Source organism: Oncorhynchus keta, chromosome 22 (genome assembly GCF_023373465.1).
Source record: "Oncorhynchus keta strain PuntledgeMale-10-30-2019 chromosome 22, Oket_V2, whole genome shotgun sequence".
Lineage (NCBI taxonomy): Eukaryota > Metazoa > Chordata > Actinopteri > Salmoniformes > Salmonidae > Oncorhynchus > Oncorhynchus keta.
Window position 1 is genome coordinate 10,133,501 of NC_068442.1, and position 20,203 is coordinate 10,153,703.

Below are 20,203 nucleotides of genomic sequence, written 5' to 3' on the forward strand. Positions count from 1 at the left end.
GTAAGATACTTGTGTGATATTCAAATGTATGCCATGCGTGCATGGTGCAAAACCATTCAGATGAGATGACCCAGGCTCATAATGTGTTAGCTGGAATGAGCCCAGCAGTTAATATCCGTATGGGATCCAATAGGCCCTGGTGGCTGTCGTTAGAAAATACTACTGTCAGGAAAACAATCTGTGCAATATAATAAAACCAACATATATTCCGTCAGACGGACAGACAGCCCGAACATAACACATCTCAAAGTGCTTACTGCCAACCACTCTCATCCCTGTCCAGACCATTAGAGAGGAGTGAGTACCCATGTACCAGATAGGCTAGTAGGAGGTTATTCTAGTGGCCTGTCAGATGGGTGGCTGAGCCTCTAGTCACACCAAACTCTGGTGCATGTTCAGCAGGGCACAACATTGAAATACGTTCAGGAATAAATATGTTATGTAGAACATGCCTCTCGGACATGTAGTCTCTGCTCATGGCATTTCTATCTGCAACGTTTGACAATGTTTTCCTACTGAATGTGGCCCTGAAAGGGTGATATAGAAGAGCATAGAGACAGAGAGAGAAGGGGGGGGGGGGTTCTGTCAGAGCTCCTAGCAAAGTGTCTAATTAACTTGATGAGCCTGTCTGCTCTGTTCTCTGTTTATCAGTCAGTCTGGCTGGATGAACATGGAACATCCAGACTAAGGCGTGGACTTATAAATATTTGATGACGACAACTCAGCCAGGCTGTGTGGTGCCATCTGACAGAGTAATTACACACAGACAGAGCCACTCACAAGCCCTGCCATAACTCACTCACAACCTGAAGAGCCACTCAGCCATATTGATTTATAGGCCTATTCTAGAGGGATGGGTTCGTTTGTCTTGCTCCATTCCTAGTTCTAAAGCAAAGTAGCTCAACTGGGTTGCTCTAACATGCAGGACCAATAGGACCAATTAATGCTATGTAAACCAGTCTGCTATTTTTAAAATATCAGTCTGCTGTTTTGTGTTTTTTTTGGGGCGCTGATCGTATGCATCCGCAGGACATGACGGCAGCGTCGGGGAAACTCTAGGGGTTGGTGTGTGTCTCTTTGTTAACAGCTGATGCATGATCTCTAATGTTAAGGAGGTCTTGAGGTTCTGCTCGCCTGAGTGAGAATAGCTCATGATAAGATGTAGACCATACTATTTACCAAGAGAGTTTTTGTCTGTACTTTTCACTATCTATTTACCACCACAAACCGATGCTTGCACTAAGACTGCACACAACAAGCTGTATAAGGCCATAATCAAACAAGAAAATGCTCATCCAGAAGCAGAGCTCCTAGTGGCTGGTGATTTTAATGCAGGAAAACTGAAATCCTGAAATGTCTACCAGCATGTCACCTGTGCAACTAAAGTAGAAAAAACTCTCGAAAACCTTTACTCCACACACAGAGACGCATAAAAATCTATCCCTCGCCCTCCATTTGGCAAATCTGACCATAACTCTATCCTCCTGATTCCTGCTTACAAGCAAAAACTCAAACAGGAAGTAGAAGTGATCCGCTCAATACGGATGTGGTCCGGTGAAGCGGATGCTAAGCTATAGGACTGTTTCGCTACCACAGACTGGAATATGTTCTGGGACTCATCCGATAGCATTGAGGAGTTTACCACATCAGTCATTGGCTTCCTTAATGAATGCATCGACGATGTCATCCCAACAGTGACCATACGTTCAGTGGGTGTAGAAAGTCACCACCCTCTTTCAAAATGTTCCCCTTTTGTTGCCTTACAGCCTGAAATGAGAACACATAAAATTAGACTTTTTCCGGCTTTATCTACACACAGCAACCCACAATACCCAAGTGAAGAACCATTTCTAAAAAACTCTGAACATTTATTACATTTAAACTGTAGAATAACCTATTTGGATAAGTGAACACCCCCCTGAGTTAATACTTGGTGGAACCACCTTTTGCTTGAATTACAGCCATGAGTCTCTTTGAATACGTCTCTACAAACTTTGCACACCTAGACTGTGCATTATTTGCCCATTCTTCCTTGCGGAATTGTTTGACTTCAGTCAAATTGCATGGTGACCGCTCATGACTGCACTCTTCAAGTCATTCCACAGATTCTCAATGGGATTTATGTCGGGGTTCTGACTAATGTAGGCCACTCAAGGACATTCACCTTCTTGTCCTTCAGCCACTGTACAGTTGCTTTGGCAGTGTGCTTTGGGTCATTGTCATGTTAAAATATGAACCGTCTTCCCATTTTCAACTTCCTGGCAGAGAGCTGCAGGTTCTCCTCAATAATCTGGTCGGTATTTTGCACTTTTCAATTTCCCTTATATCCTGACAAGTGCTCCAGTCCCTGTTGAAGAGAAACACCCCCACAACAGGATGCTGCCACCGCCGTACTTTACTGTAGGCTTGGTGTTCTTTGGATGGAAATATGTATTAGATTTTCTCCAGACATATCGTTTCGTGTTCAGGACAAAAATACAAATGTTGGTCTCATCTGACCACAGCATCATTTGCCAGTTGTCCTCGGAGTCTACCATGTGCTTTTTGGCAAAGCTCAAACAAGACTTGATGTGGCTTTTTTTGAAGAGTAGTTTTATTCTTGCCACCCTCCCATAGAGACCAGATTTGTGGAGCGCTCGTGATATTGTCGTCACATTGACGAGTCTTTGCCATAAAGGCCTGAAACTCCTTCAAAGTTGCCATTGGTTTCTTGGGTAGCCTTTCTGATCAGTCTCCTCCTTGCCCGGTCATCCAGTTTGGAGGGACAGCCTGATCTATGCAGGATCTGGGTGATGCCATACGCCTTCCACTTCTCCAAGGGATAGACAAAGCCTTTGAAATCTTTTTATATCCATCCCTAGTGCCTTTCCACAACTTCCTCACGTAGATCTTCTGAAAGTACATTTTCTATTCTTTGCTTTGAATTGCACTACTAAGCAGTGGAGTTCTCTATGAACAATTGCTTTTATTCTGAACTAATCAAAGTCACAACAATTGATCACAGTTTGGAAGCCAATTAGCTTGATTTGTGATCTGGAAGGTGGTTGGTTATACCTCAGCAAGTTTGAAATTGCTGAAAAAAATCAAAATAGAGTATTTTACTGTTTACTTTGAATACATTTTCAGAATTTTTTTCTCCACTTGGATATTATGGATTACTGTGTGTAAATAATGCCGTAAAAAGTCGGATTTTATGTGTTTTCATTTCAGGCTGAAAGGCAATAAAAGGTAAATGTTTTGAAAGGGGGCGATGACTATCTATACCCACTGAACATGCCAACCAGAAGCCATGAATTACAGGCAATATTTGCACTGAACTAAAGACTAGAGCTGCAGCTTTCAAGAACGCTTATAACAAATCCCACTACGCCCTCTGATGAACCATCAAACAGGGATAGCGTCAATACAGGACTAAGATTGAATCCTACTACATTGGCTCTGATGCTTGTCGGATGTGGCAGGGTTTTCAAATTATCACGGATTGCAAAGGGAAACCCAGCCACGAGCTGCCCAGTGACGCGAGCCTACTAGACAAGCTAAATGCCTTCTATTCTCTCTTCGAGACAAGCAACACTAAACCATGCGTAAGAGTACCAGCTGTTCCAGATGACTGTGTGATCACGCTCTCTGTAGCCGATGTGAGTAAGACCTTCAAAAAGGTTAACATTCACAAAGCCACAGGGCCAGACGGATAACCAGGACCCGTACTCAGAACATGCACTGACCAGCTGTCAAGTGTCTTCACTGACATTTTCACCTCTTCCTGACCCATTCTGTAATACCTACATGTTTCAAGTAGACCACCATAGTCCCTGTGCCCAAGAACGCCAAGGTAACTTGTCTAAATGACTATCACTGCTTAACACTCACATCTGTAGCCATGAAATGCTTTGAAAGGCTGGTCATGGCTCACATCAGCACCATTATCCCAGACACCCTGGACCCATTCAACCCTGGACCCACTCCACCCTGAACCCACTCCTCAGGGGTGCATGCTTAGTCCCCTCCTCTGCTCCCTGCTCACACACGACCGTGTGGCCGTGCACGACTCTAACGCCATCATTAAGTTTGTCAACCACATGACAGTGGTAGGCCTGATCACCGTTGATGATGAGACAGCCTATAGGGAGGAGATCATGAGACCTGACAGTGTGGTGCTAGGACAACAACCTCTCCCTCAACGTCAGCAAGACAAAGGTTGTGATCGTGGACTACAGGAAACGAAGGGCCAAGCACACCCCTATTCACATCAACAGGGCTGTAGTGGAGCGGGTCGAAAGCTTCAAGTTCCTCTGTGTCCACATCACTAAGAATCTATCATGATCCAAGCACACCAACACAGTCATGAAGAGGGCACGACAATGCCTCTTCCCCCACAGGACCCTGAAAAGCTTCTACCCCTAAGCCATAAGACTGATAAATAGTTTGTTAAATAGTTAACCAAATAGTTACCCGGACTATCTATTTTCTTTCTCACTGCATTGTTGGAAAGGGCCATTAAGAAAGCATTTCACTGTTAGTACACACCTGTTGTTTAAAAAGCATGCAACAAATACAATTTAAATGGATTTGTGTGTAAAATGAAATGTTACCTTGGATTCTAACACAACCAAACAGCAGACAACAAATATATCAGATGTTTTTGGGGTATATGATGATGCAGAGAACCCGATCGAACATCTCTGGAGAGACCTGAAAATAGCTGCGCAGCGACACTCTCCATCCAACCTTACAGAGCTTGAGAGGATCTGCAGAGAAGAATGGGAGAAACTCCCCAAATACAGGTGTGCCAAGCTTGTAACGTGTGCTTCAGGTGCTTCAACAAAGTACTGAGTAAAGGGTCTGAATACTTATGTAAATATAATATTTAAGTTTTGTATTTTTAAAAATACATTCGCAAATTATGAGGTAATGTGTGTAGATTGATGGGTGGGGGGGAACAATTGAATCCATATTAGAATAAGGTTATAACGTAACAACGTGGAAAAAGTCAAAGGGTCTGAATACTTTCGGGATGAACTGTACGTTTGTCTAGTTTTAAGATGGGAGTAGATCATCACACAGGATTTGGACTGAGGGCTACACTGGACTGGGAAACAAAGAGCTGCAGACAAACAGGCGTCCATCTAGTGTGGAAAGGCTCGATGGATTAAACATTTACCAGAGTAAATACATCCAGCAGGTTTCCTTGACCTCACGTTCCACGGGCCTGTCAAAGACAAACACGCCTGTGTGTGGCAACCCGTTATAATGACTCACTCAGCGCAGGACATACCTATGTGTGTGTGTGTGTGTACACTTCCACACCAACTAGCATAACTTTCCCACACATCATCCATGCAAGGGAGCAGGTGTCATGCACTGAAGTAGATATAGCAAAAAATGATATACAGTAATAATGCAAAACAGTTTGGTAGGCCAGTTAATAGTGACATTTTGCTTTTATGATATAATACCAACAGCCGTATGCTCTAGTCCTACTACTTCTAATATTCCCATGCAGCGATCAGAGCTATCAGTGTGAACAGGTTGGAGCTGGCACGTGTGTCTGTAAGGAGGCGATGGTGAAGTAAAGAACAGGCTCACAGCACTTAAACTGGTTCTCACAGGAGCCAGTCACGTCACTCACGTTGAGCAGGGAGTTGTGCTAGTGCCACACCACAAAACTCATCCATTATGCGAGTCTTAAATTAGAGCCTGCGCTAATGTTAGCCTCCGCACAACACAGCTCCCAACAGGCATGGTGCAAATACATCAAATCAAATCAAATTTGTATTGGTCACATGCGCCGAATACAACAGCCGAATACAACAGTGTAGACTTTACAGGGAAATGCTTACTTACGAGATTGTTCCCAACAATGCAGAGTTAAAAAGTAAGACAATTATTTGATAAATAAAAAAGGAAATAGTAACACAATAAAAACAATAATAAGGCTGTATATACAAGGACAGTACCGAGTCGATGTGCAGGAGTACGAGGTAGTTGAGGTAATTCAGCATGTACATGTAGGTAGGGGTAAAAGTGACTAGGCAATCAGGATAGATAATAAACAGAGTAGCAGCAGCGTATGTGAAGAGTGCGAAAGTATGTCCGTGTGAGTGTGTGTGTGTGTGGTGTGAATATGCTTGTGTGCGTGTTTTGTGTGTGTGAGCTTATGTAGTGTGTGTGTTGTGTGTGTGTGTGTGTGTGTGTGTGTGTGTGTGTGTGTGTGTGTGTGTGTGTGTGTGTGTGTGTGTGTGTGTGTGTGTGTGTGTGTGTGTGTGTGTTGGAGTGTCAGTGTAGTATGTGTGAGTGAGTGTGCAAGAGAGTGCATGCATTTTTTTAACGATAAATGAAGTGGGTTCAATGTAAATAGTCCGGGTAGCCATTTAATTAACTGTTCGGCAGTCTTATTGCTTGGGGTTAAAAGCTGTTCAGGAGCCTTTTGGTCCCAGATTTGGCACTCCGGTACCGCTTCCGTGACGTAGCAGAAAGAGCAGGCTATGAATTGGGTGGCTGGAATCTTCCCCAATTTTTTGGTCCTTCTTCTGACATCGCCTGGTATAGAGGTCTTGGATGGCAGGAAGTTCGGCCTCAGTGATGTACTGTGCCGTATGCACTGTCCTCTGTAGCTCCTTGCGGTCGGATGCCGAGCAGTTGCAAATGCAGTTTGTCTTGCCCACGTTGAGGGAGAGGTTGTTTTCCTCACAACACACTGCCAGGTCTACGCCCTTCCCCGTTCAGGCTGTCTCATCGTTGTCAGTGATCAGGCCTACCACAATCGTGTCGTCTGCAAACTTAACGATGGTGTTGGAGTCGTGTGCAGCCATGCATTCATGGGTGAACAGGGAGTACAGGACGGGCCTGAGCACGCACAGCTGTGTTGATGGTCAGCATGGCGGCTGTGTTGTTGCCTACCCTCACCACCTGGGGAAGGCCCATTAGGATTTTCAGGTTGTGGACGGAGGTTTCAGTCCCATGGTCATAAGCTTAGTGATGAGCTTGGAGGGCACTATGGTGTTAAACGCTGAGGTGTAGTCAATGAAAAGCATTCTCACGTACAATACCAGGCAAATGTTTGGACACACCTACTCATTCAAAGGTTTTTCTTTTTTTTTTTACAATTTTCTACATTATAGAATAATTGTGAAGACATCAAAACCATTAAATAACACCTATGGAATCATGTACTAAGCAAAAAAGTGTTAGACAAATCAAAATATATTTTATATTTGAGATTCCTCAAAGCAGCCACCCTTTGCCTTGATGACAGCTTTCCACACTCTGGGAATTCTCTCAACCAGCTTCATGAGGTAGTCTCCTGGAATGCTTTTCCAACCGACTTGAAGGAGTTCCCACATATGCTGAGCACTTGTTGGCTGCTTTCATTCACTCTGCAGTCCAACTCATCCCAAACCATCTCAATTGTGTTGAGGTCGGGTGACTGTGGAGGCCAGGTCATCTGATGCAGCACTCCATCACTATCCTTCTTGGTCAAATAGCCCTTACACAGCCTGGAGGTGTGTTTTGGGTCGTTGTCTTGTTTTAAATAAATGATAGTCCCACTAAGCTCAAACCAGATGGGATGGCGTACTGCTGCAGAATGCTGTGGTAGTGTAACGATGTTACTCCTCTTCTGAGAAGGAGTAGGAAGGATCGGACCAAAATGCAGCGTTGTACGTGTCTATGATAACTTTATTAACTCAGAACACGAGAAAATACCAAAAGAACAAAGTGCAGGAAAGAAATGAAAATCGAATCAGTCCCGTATGGTGCAAACACAGAAACGGGAAACAACTACCCACAAATCATAGTGGGAAAACAGGCTGCCTAAGTATGGTTCTACATCAGAGACAACGATCAAAAGCTGCCTCTGATTGGGAAACATACCAGGCCAAACACAGAAATACAAAACCTAGAATACACAACATAGAATGCCCACCTCAACTCACGCCCTGACCAAACTAAAACAGAGACATAAAAAAGGAACTAAGGTCAGGACGTGACATGTAGCCATGCTGGTTAAGTGTGCCTAGAATTCTAAATAGACAGTGTCACCAGCAAAGCACCCCCACACCATCACACATCCTCCTCCATGCTTCACGGTGGGAACCGCACATGCAGCGATCATCCGCTCACCTGTTCTGCGTCTCACGAAAACACTGCGGTTGGAACAAAAAATCTCACATTTGGACTCATCAGACCAAAGGACAGATTTCCACTGGTCTAATGTCAATTGCTCGTGTTTCTTGGCCCAAGCAAGTCTCTTCTTTTTATTGGTGTCCTTTAGTAGTGGTTTCTTTGCTGCAATTCGACCTTGAAGGCCTGATTCACGCAATCTCCTCTGAGCAGTTGATGTTGAGATGTGTTTGTTACTTGAACTCTGTGAAGCATTTATTTGGGCTGCAATCTGAGGTGCAGTTAATTGCCAATTTCCGAGGCTCAACTTGCCTCTGCAGCAGAGGTAACTCTGGGTCTTCCATTCCTGTGGCAGTCCCATTGAGAGCCAGTTTCATCATAGAACTTGTTAAAAGTTCTTGAAATGTTCCATATTGACTGACCTTCATGTCTTAAAGTAATGTTTGACTGTCGTCTCTCTTTTCTTATTTGAGCTGTTCTTGCCATAATATGGACTTGGTCCTTTACCAAATAGGTCTATCTTCTGTATACCAACTCTACCTTGTCACAACACAACTGAGAGGCTCAAACTGATTGGCCCATTAAGAAGGAAAGAAATTCCACAAATTAACTTTTAACAATGTACACCTGTTAATTTAAATGCATTCCAGGTCACTACCTCTTGAAGCTGGTTGAGAGAATGCCAAGTGTGCAAAGCTGTCATCAAGGCAAAGGGTGGCTGAAGAAAATCAAATATAAAATGTATTTTGATTTGTTTAACACTTTTTTGGTTACTACATGATTCCATGTGTGTTATTTAATAGTTTTGATGTCTTCACTATTATTCTACAATGTACATGCTGGTAGAAATGAGGTAAAACAGATTTAAGCTTTCCTGCATTAAAATCCCTGTCAACTATGAGTGCTGCTTTGCCTGGATGAGCATTTTCTTGTGTGCTTATGGCCCTATACAGCTCATTGAGTGCGGCATTAGTTTCAACATCGGTTTGTGGCGGGAAATAGACAGCTACGAAAAATACTGATGAAAGCTCTCTTGGTAAATAGTATGGTCTACAGCTTATCATGAGTTATTCTAATTCAGGCAAGCAGAACCTCAAGACTTCATTAATACTAGAGATTGCACACCATCTTAATTTGATCACTGTTGGCCCAGATCATTTTCCTGTGCAGCAGGAAATGCAAACTTGTAGTGTATTCAAGGTTTAAAAATACTTTGTTTGTCATTTCCACTTTCCACATAATAATTCATATTTCATATTGCTGTTGGATTATTTTCCTGCTCTGAGAAACTGTTTAAATTAAGGTAGTACATCAGTAAAAACCTCACAGTACAAGAATAACTACAGTCCAGTCACAATGTTTTCATTAGTTGTTATATGGATGAGAAAGATATTGTAGGTCATCATTACTGTGTGGTCCCTGTGGACACACCGGGCAGGTCAGAAGGGACAAAGAGAGTGTCTTAAACTCCTTTTAATGGATTATTGGATTGGTTAATGACATCATACATTATTCAATTGGAACAAGAGCAGAGCTTCTCTCTGAAGGGTGGAACAGCCTGCAGAGGTCTAATGGCCAAGTGGATTTCTTGCATCTGTCAGGGTTTCCACATAGTGACATGGCTATTAGTAGAGAAACATTCATATTGATTTGTACTCAACACTTCTCATACATTTAGAGATAATAAACAGTTACTGTTTTTCAAATTCTGTTTTCTTTTCCAGAGAATAAACTGAGGAAAAACATAACTGTACATGTGTGTGTGTGCGTGTGCGTGTGCGTGTGCGTGTGCGTGTGTGTGTGTGTGTGTGTGTCAGGTCTGTTCAGTTTAGATGTGCTGGATGTTCATTTCGATTTTAGTCCCACTCATCCCAACAAATGAATGCCAGGAAGCAGATGGTACCTTTCCCTTTCCTGCTCACCACTTCCCAGTACATTAATATGCAATAAGGTCATTCTTGTGCTCTGCTGTGTAACATTTTGTAATAGCAGAGGTTTTCTTATAATGTTAATACAGGTTTTGGCTACAGTTCTATTTCTGAGAAACTCTCTCCTCCAAAGGGATTGTAGATGATCTTTTTTTCTGTTTATTTGTTAGAGACCATGTACAACGTGCCATTGCACCAGATTTAACTAGATAGCTCATTTTCATCAGTAGTCCCTTGACTAGGGGAGCTTGTGAAAGAGTGTGCTGTCAATAATTAAACCGTGTGTGCCTCCTTGTCCAGCTCATGCAGATGTAAACATGTCTTTAACAAGAGCTGACAGAGCTTCCCAGAACAACGGTAAGACAAATAGCCTCCTGTGGGTGGATATACCTTCCTAAAGGTATCTGCTATATGGATACATGAGGTTGAGTGATCACACGTAAGGATATAAGGACGATTGAAACCAAAACGCAGCATAGGAGACTAGATTAGGGAGTTCCAGACGACTTCTGGGAAACAAGACAAAAAATAACTCTAGTTTCTATGTTAATGTTTTACTCCAATTGGTTGGATCTACTTCAGGGTGAGAAAAGTAACTTTGGGGGGTGGGTTTTTGTATTCAGTTTCACAAAACATATTTCAAAAGTTTAAACTCACCTAAAGGTCCCGCTACACTAAAGTCATTGGGCGTCCGGCATTGGCGTCAAGCCCAATTCAAACGAAAAGCATTTGAATTCGAATGCACAGGAGTGAATGAGAGAAAACAGACAGGCTAAGAGCGTCAATGCCGTCAACGGCGTCGTAGTCCGTCAAATTAGAAAGCAGGTCTATATTTCTCGCATTTATGCAAAGCAATGCTGGTAAAATTAGCGGATACACTGCCAGAAAATAGACATTTATGCATTGTTACATCTGGAATTGTGTCTTGTGTTGATAAGTTTAACTGCCAATGCCAATAATACATATTTGACAACCATAACGTTGTGCCTACCTGTGTTGATTTCGATCACAGGCATATAGCCTAGGCAGGCTACGGCTGGGAAACTCAAGGAACTCTGATTTCAAGGGAGAATACTGTAGAAAGAACGAGACTAGCTAAATTCTTTATAAGCTGCTCTGTGCATTAGCTACAACTCTCCTCACATTTGTGCGCAAGCAAACACCTGTTTAGCGCAGGCAGGTACAATGGCTCCCGTAGGACATATAAGGTGAGTCAAAAGGAACACACAAACTATCTTGTGAATTCAAATACAATTAAAATAATGAGAAATAAAGTTGCTTTTGGTTACATACGGCCTCCACTAGACACCACTGGTGCGACAGAGCTTGGACTCAAACCCAGAATCTCTGGTGGCACTGCGATGCAGTGCCTTAGACCACTGCGCCACCCGGGAGAACATTCCTCTGGGTACAGTTGAATTAAATACAAAACGTAGGAGGCTCATGGTTCCCTCGCCCTTCCATAGACATACACAGCAATTATGACAACTTCCAGAGGACGTCCTCCAGCCTACATGTCAGCATGAACGGACATGTTGTCCACCCAATCAAAGGATCAGATAATTAATCTAGTACTGAAAGCATAAGATATGGATAGCGAGCACTGCAGTGCATAAAATGTGGTGAGTAGTTGACTCAAAGAGAGAGAAAGACAGTAGTTGAACAGTTTTGAACAAATTTCTCCCAAAGTGAAGGAGAAGCAAGAGACAAATAGAGAGGGAGAGAGAGATTGTATTTTTTCACTTTCAGTTTCACTTACTTAGCTAGCAAATGCAGCTAGCTATTTTAGACTACTGAAACACCCTGCTCAAACAGAGGGATGCTATGTTAGATAGCTGGTTATGACTATCCAACACAACACTGGAACTCTTCCAAGGTAAGCTTTTGGTATTACTAATGTATTGTACCGGTGCTCACTGGTGAAACTGCTCACTGACTGTACACTAAGGTTACTGCATGATTGTAACGGGTATATTAACGAGTTAGTTCTATTAGCAATGCTGACGTTACTTTAGCTACTATGGTGACAACGATGTAGGCTGTGTGTAGCGGTTTGGCTTGAAAGTTTTTTTCACCTGGTCACATTCAGCTGTTTTGCAAGGTGAGAGAAGGTGAGAGAAGGAGAGCACATTGAAGGAATACAACGTTGCTGCTATGAAAGTGAACTGTTTCTATGCGTGATCAGGGGTGTATTCTTTCCACTGGTTCTGTTGAAAAACATTTCTTAGACGGAAGCAAATGGAACAAAATGGGGATAAACATAACTGTATTTGTCCAATAAAAACGATAGTTTGCAACTGTTGGACTAATGATTACACCCTATATCAGATAGATGCAGTGAAAAGTGTGCAAGGCAGTATTGTCACTGTCTGTCCATGTTTAACTATCTGTCGCCTCATTTTCTCTCCCGACCTGTGTGTACCTACGTTGTAAACTTTCATTCATAGGCTAGGTTGTAAACCTATTGCTGTTACATTGTACCATGTTGACAGGAAGTCCATGGATTCGGAAGACGTGCTGCACCAAGAGTTGGGCCGTCTCCTTGGCTGAAGGTAACTTGGGGAGGGGAATGAAATGGGTAGCTTTAGAAAACATATCCACCACTGTAAGGATGGTGGTGTTGCCATCAGACGGAGAGAGACCAGTGACAAAGTCAAGGGAAATATGGGACCAGGGAAGGCGAGGCACAGGGAGTGGTTGAAGGAGGCCAGCCGGAGCTTGCCGCTGAGTCTTGTTCGGAGTACACACAGTGCAGGCGGCGACGAATGTGGAGACGTCAGAAACCATAGTGGGTCATCAAAAATGTTGTTGGATGAAAGCCAGGGTTCGGCGGGAGCCGGAATGACAGGTAAATCTTAGAGGAATGGTCCCATTCCAGGACCGGGGAGGGGGCCGAATCAGCAACAAACAGAGGAGTGGTAGAGGGTAATGATTCTTTACAATGTAATTGAGGTCCCGGTAGTTGATACACGGACGCAGGGTCTTGTCCTTCTTTTCCACAAAGAAGAAACCGGTGCCGGCAGAAGGACGGATGCTCCCAGCAGCCAGAGAGTCCTCAATGTACTCCTCCATTCCCAGACAGGGAATATAGCCGCCCACGAGGCGGTGTGGTGCCCGGGAGGAGATCAATAGTCCAATCGTAGAGACGATACAGAGAAAGGGAGGTGGCGAGAGCCTTGCTGAAAACCTCCAGGAGATCCTGGTACTCCACGGGAAGAGCCCACAGGAAGACGTCCCAGGGCAAGCTGCCCCGCCTTAAGGCAATGTGAGTGGCAGAACAGGCTCCAACAAATGATAGAACCAGTAGTCCGGTCAATCAGAGCTTGTGTGCCTCTGGAGCCATGGAAATCCAAAAACAACAGGAGCATGGGGAGATTCAATAAGTAGAAGCTGTAAGGACTCACTGTGATTGCCTGATCCTGCCAATGGAGCATCCATCCAGTGCTCTGGCATCCATGGCAAAAGAGAGGAGTTGTGTGGAAATACCCAGCTCAGATACTAGAGTAGCAGCCCATCAGCCCCAGAGTCAATGAGCACCCGGAGAGATTTAGATTGGTCACCTCACAGCAGGATAACATGGAAAGGGGTATGAGTAATAGGAGTTAGAAGACTCCCAGTATGGCCCACCAGCGTACTCATACCAACTGAGGAGCCTGGTTTTTTACTGGACAGGTGGATATGTATGCATGCATGTTTCAGTGTTATTTGCCTCAAAGCGAGCATAGTTTAGCTCATCTGGTAGGCTCATGTCACTGGGCAGCTCTCAGCTGTGCTTCCCTTTGTAGTCTGTAATGGTTTGCAAACCCTGCCACATCCGACGAGCGTCAGAGCCGGTGTAGTACGATTTGATCTTAGTCCTGTATTGATGCTTTGCCTGTTTGATGGTTCATCGGAGGGCATAACGAGATTTCTTATAAGCTTCCGGGTTAGAGTCCCGCTCCTTGAAAGCGGCAGCTCTAGCCGCTAGCTCAGTGTGGATGTTGCCTATAGTCTATGACCAAATCTTTCTAGTTATCTCTCCTCCTTCCAGGATTTTTCTTCTCTTGACTTTATATTGCTATAGGCAACTTTCATAAATTAGGTGCATTTACCGCCCCCGACCTATTTCGTCTTTCAGTCACCCACGTGGGTATAACCAATAAGGAGATGGCACGTGGGTACCTGCTTCTATAAACCAATGAGGACATGGGAGAGGCAGGACTTGCAGTGTGATCTGTGTCAGAAATAGAACTGACTTCTATTTTAGCCCTTGGCAACACAGACGCTCGTTGGCGCGTGCGAGCAGTGAGGATGCCATAATTTAATAATACAGATTTCTACATTTATTTTTGCAACGCTCTCGCACGCGACTCGGGCCATGTAGTCAGCCTATTATTGTTCAGAGCATCCAGTGTGCGCTCTGAACGGGAAACGCTCTGAATTTACAACTGACAATCTGACAGCACAGTTGCAGTCACCAACGCTCTGGATAGCATACTGTAACAGTCTAACCAGCTCTGCCCTTGGTGAGTAATGTTCAGTGAGCTGTTCTCGCTCTCTTAGATGTCTGGAAGTAGCTTGCAAGTTGGTACAGAACGCATGGATCAACCCTTAAAGAGATGGGTGGGGCTATGGCTTAAGAGGGTGTGAACAAGGTTGAATGGGTGTAGACAAAGAAGGGCTCTCCAATAGTAGGACCAAAACATTGAAAGACGGTTTTCTCAAAAGTGAGTTTACAAGTTGATCAACTTTCAAAGCAGAATTATGTTCCCATTGTTTCCTCAAATGCAGTGTATGATATACCATTTTGTAGCTCTGAGTCTCTACTTTAATCCAATGTAATAAACAGAAATTCAAATGTTGCTACATAAAACAGAATCCAGGTGGTGTGTCACGAAAGAGTTATGAAGAAAGAAAATTGCGTAACACGCTCGAAATGCATTTAAGAAAATTGTGGACTTTTTCGTGTGCCTGTCACAAATGTCAAATAAGTAATTAGTGTCTATTGCACAATAAGCTGTGATAGTGTGTTGAAAGCACACACCCCTCAATCAGCAGCTTTTCCAGTTGAATTCGTTTTTCTTGTGGGCTGACAGGGAGGAGCACTAAATCACAATAAAACTGTCACAATAACAAACAACAAAAAAACTAACTTTAAAAGATTTGAATGAAAACTACCCAGGTTAAATCTATAGCATTTGTCTGCCAGTCACCAGTTTGTTTCGTCAAGGTGACGCAGTTGTATGGTTGTGGATGTGTTTGTGTAGTGCTGCCTACATACACCTCAGGTAATTACAGGGGCCTGATTGCCTTTCTTCAAACATTTAATGGCAGACAGACAGTCAACTCTACCACCCACACTGTGCTTTTGCAGTGAAAACATAAGAACGAGAGCCTCTGGTCAAACATCCAGGGTCTAGAGGTAAATGGACGGTGCACTTGCTGCCTAAAGACACATTGGCTCAACAGACTGGCTGCCCTTCTTCTCGAGTCAACAGAACTAACACCTTTTCTACATATTCCAATCCCCACTCCTTTTTAACCTATTACAGAATCTGTGAAGTCCAACAGTGGCACTTTCACCACATTTCAGCATAAGAAAACATGTTCCCTCTTTATACGTGTAGAGATTTTCCATTTCTAGTCTCATGTATTGTTGTATTGAGTTGAGCTATAGAAGAGAATCCTCCTCGTAAGAAATGCAAACCACAGATAGAAGAGCAGCTGGTGACTTCACATTTGCCCACCCTCAGATCGAGACATCCTCGTGAATAAATTATGCCTGACCATTAGTGGGGTTATTAATGTTTTATTATTTCAAACAGCTATAAAAAATGTTTTATTTATATATATGTATATATATATCTACAATAAAAACATGTCTCTAGAAGAACGAAGACAAGAGACACAAAAATAACAAATGACTCCACTAGAGCAACACCAATGAAATCCAGCAGTAGGATTAGCACTAAATACACACTCCCACATGCAGTACTAAAATATATGATGGATGTGTGTTTGCGAATATGGGACACAGAAAATCCCACCAACTATCGCCTTGTTATTACACCAGAGGGTTGATTGATAAAAACTCGCTGCCCTATTACCCAGAGAGTGCTGAATCACTGGGTAGCAGTGGTGGAACAAACAACATGGGGTAGGGGATATGGAGCAGTGAAGTCCCCCATATCAGAATGGCCTTCCTAGGACATTGATATTCAGAACTATGAGCAGTGATTAGGTGATTAGCTTGGATCTTGTATGTGCCTTTAAAACTTTTTCATGGGATATACTATATACACTAAAGTATGTGTAAACCACTTCTAATTAGTGGATTCGGCTATTTCAACCACACCGGTTGCTGACAGGTGTATAAAATAGATCACACAGCCATGCAATCTCCATAGACAAACACTGGCAGTAGAATGGCCTTACACTAGAGCCCAGTGACTTCCAACGTGGAACTGTCATAGGATGCCACCTTTCCAACAAGTGAGTTCGTAAAATGTATGCCCTGCTAGAGCATCCCCAGTCAACTGCAAGTGCTCTTATTGGAAAGTGGAAACGTCTAGGAGCCAAGTGGTAGGCCACACAAGCTCACAGAACGGGACCGCCGAGTTCTGAAGTGCATAGCGCATAAAAATAGTTTGTCCTCGGTCGCAACACTTACTACCGAGTTCCAAACTGCCTCCGGAAGCAAAGTCAGCACAAGAACTGTTCGTAGGGAGATTCATGGTTTGGGCTAGGCCCTTTAGATCCAGTGAAGGGAAATCTTAACGCTACAGCATACAATTAAATTCTAGACGATTCTGTGCTTCCAACTTTGTGGCAACAGATTAGGGAAGGCCCTTTCCTGTTTCCCATGACAAAGCAAGGTCCATAGAGAAATTGTTTGTCGAGATCAGTTTGGAAGAACTTGATTGGCCTGCACAGAGCCCGGACCTCAACCCCATCGAACACCTTTAGGATTAATTGGAACACCGACTGCGAAACAGGCCTAATCGCCCAACATCAGTGCCCGTCATCACTAATGATCTTGTGGCTGAATGGAAGCAAATCCCTGCAGCAATGTTTCAACATCTAGTGGAAAGCCTTCCCAGAAGAGTGGAGGCTGTCATAGTAGCAAAGTGGGGACCAACTCCATATTAATGCCCACGATTGAGATGTTCGACGAGCAGGTGTCCACATACTTTTGGTCATGTAGTGTTAATCTGTAGTAGTCTGTGTTGAGTTTGGGGGGGCATAGTGATAGACAACAGTGCAATCAAATGCAGGTCCTCCCTTTCTCAGATGAGCTGGGACTCCCGAGTGTTCCTGAAGGGGTTGGTAGTCTTATTCAGGCCATGATATCTTGATGACAGCTCCCTATGACACAAGAGAAAAGTGAGTGATCAGTAACAAAGACATTCTCAACCTGTGAGTAAATGGGGCTGACAGGACTGGGTGTTGTGGCGCTGCACTTCTGCCCTTTCAAACTACAATCAACAGAAGCTAGCCGGCAAAAAAATTCTAAGTCTAGATAAAGAGAGGCTGAAAGAGGCAAAAGATGTGTATTGTCGAGTAACAAGTTATTCTAACAACGTCCTTCAAAAATGTTCACAGAGTATTAATGTAGAGACATGGACAAAACACACACAATGAGTTCGCCGACACAAAACCGACTGAAAAGATTTGCACAGAGCGTGTAGCCTAATGCTAAAATAAAATGCAAAAGATATTGCTCTTCCACAGAGGAATAATTCAAAAAAACAAACCAGAGGAGAGCATCAAAAGCACTGAGACGCCTGCTGCTGAAGCTCTCTCCCTCCTCGTCCTCGGGCTCTACGAGCACTTTACATTTCTCACGCAAAAGACTTCTGAATGCCAAAACACTGAAGGGCACACTCCATTTGTGACACACAAAGCATCAGAGAGCGGAGGGGGAATGAGACACTTGTGTCAGATAGCAACACAATGCCCCCCAGTCCCCAAGACTCCTCTAAAAGAAGAACACAATGGCTGTGCGACGTTAATTATAATGAAGGTTTAATGCTGCTGCATTGGGGGCATTGGGGACAATCAGTGGATCTGGAGCCTGTGACGCTGTAGGGGTTTTGGTTGGCATGTGGTGGTCCGGAGGGGGGCTGGAGATGGAGCCTTGAGCTGCTCTCAACAAGTCTCAGGTGAAACCATGCTGTGGGAGCTGGATTACAGAACATCACAGGGCCCCAAGTACTGCTACTAAGTAAATACAGCAACTCTGCCTCAAAGGAATCCTCAGTCTACTCCACGTTAATGAACATAGACATGGACAACTGTATCCTACTGAAGCTTTAATCAAATGCACCTAATGAAAAGCATAGCCTGATATGGCTCCGCTCATGCTATATTTAGAGCTCATCATCCAATAGATGATTAAGGATGGAGAGACACACATACAGTACATCTATGTCAATGGTATATTCAGAGTGGTAGAGACATACACACATGGCCTTCAGAAGTATTCACATTTTGTTGTGTTAAAAGTGGGACTACACAAAATACTCTGTAATGTCAAAGTGGAAGAAATATTGTAACATTTTGTAAAAATGTATGGAAAATACAACAATAACATATCTTGATTAGAATAGTGTTCAACTCCCTGAGTCAATACGTGTTAGAATCACCTTTGGTAGTGATTACAGTTATGAGTCTTTCTGGGTAAATCTTAAAGCTTTGCACACCTGGATTGTACAATATTTACACATTATTCTTTCAAAAAAATATTCAAGCTCTGTCAAATTGGTTGTTGATCATTGCTAGACAGCCATTTTCATGTCTTGTCATAGATTTTTAAGCCAATTTAAGTCAAAACTATAACTAGGCCACTCAGGAACATTCAATGTTGTCTTGATAAACAACTCCAGTGTATATTTGGCCTTGTGCGCTAAGTCATTGTCCTTCTGAAAGTTGAATTTGTCTTCAAGGATTTTAACTGTGCTTAGCTCTATTCCGTTTTTGTTTTTCTCCTAAAACAACTCCCTAGTCCTTGCCGATGACAAGCATACCCTTAACATGATGCAGCCACCACCATACTTGAAAATATTAAGAGTGGTACTCAGTGATGTGCTGTGTTTGCCCCAAACAACCTTGGTATTTATAACAAAAAGTTCATTTCTTTGCCACATTTTTTGCAGTATTATTAGTGCCTTATTGCAAACAGGATGCATGTTTTGGAATATTTTTTAGTCTGTACAGGCTTCCTTTTCACTGTTATTTTTGTTAGTATTGTGAAGTACCTACAATGTTGTTGATCCATCCTCATTTATCTCCAATCACAGCCATTAAACTCTAACTGTTTTAAAGTCACCATTGACCTAATGGTGAAATCCCTGAGCGGTGTCCTTCCTCTCTGGCAACTGAGTTAGGAAGGCCGCCTGTATCTTTGCAGTGGTTGGGTGTATTGATACACCATCCAAGATGTAATTAATAACTGCATCATGCTCAGACTGGTATTCAATTATATTTGATTTATTTTTACCCATTAACCAATAGGCCCTTCTTTGCGAACCATTGGAAAACCTCCCTGGTCTTTGTGGTTGAATCTGTGTTTGAAAATCACTCCCGACTGAAGGACCTCACAGATAATTGTGCTTGGGGTACAGAGATGGAGTAGTCATTTTAAAATCATGTTAAGCACTATTATTGCACACAGAGTGAGTCAATGCAACTTATTATGTGACCTGTTAAGCACATTTTCTTTTACTCCTGAACTTATTTAGGCCATAACAAAAGGGTTGAATACTTCTTCACTCAAGACATTTCATTTCAGCTTTTCATTTTTTATTAATTCCACTTTGACATGATGGGGTATTGTGTGTAGATCAGTGACACAAATGTGAAGCTTTGAAATGTGGAAGTCGCATAGGGCTATCAGTTTTCTACTGTAGGTTTTTCGATTAATTTAAAATGCAGGCTGTAGAAGAAAAAACACAATGTGGAAAAAATACTCTCTGAAGGCACTGTACATGACACTAACAGCAAATGCATCAAGCTCCATACACATTGGAATTAAATCTTCATGTCACAATGCCTTTTTCAAGCTCTGTCACCCCAGTATGGAGCCCTGGCTTCCCCCCTGCATGTCATTAATACCTCTTTATTTGAGGGGATAAACAGTTGGGTTTTGATGTGCGGCCTGCAGCGTGCTAAACAGC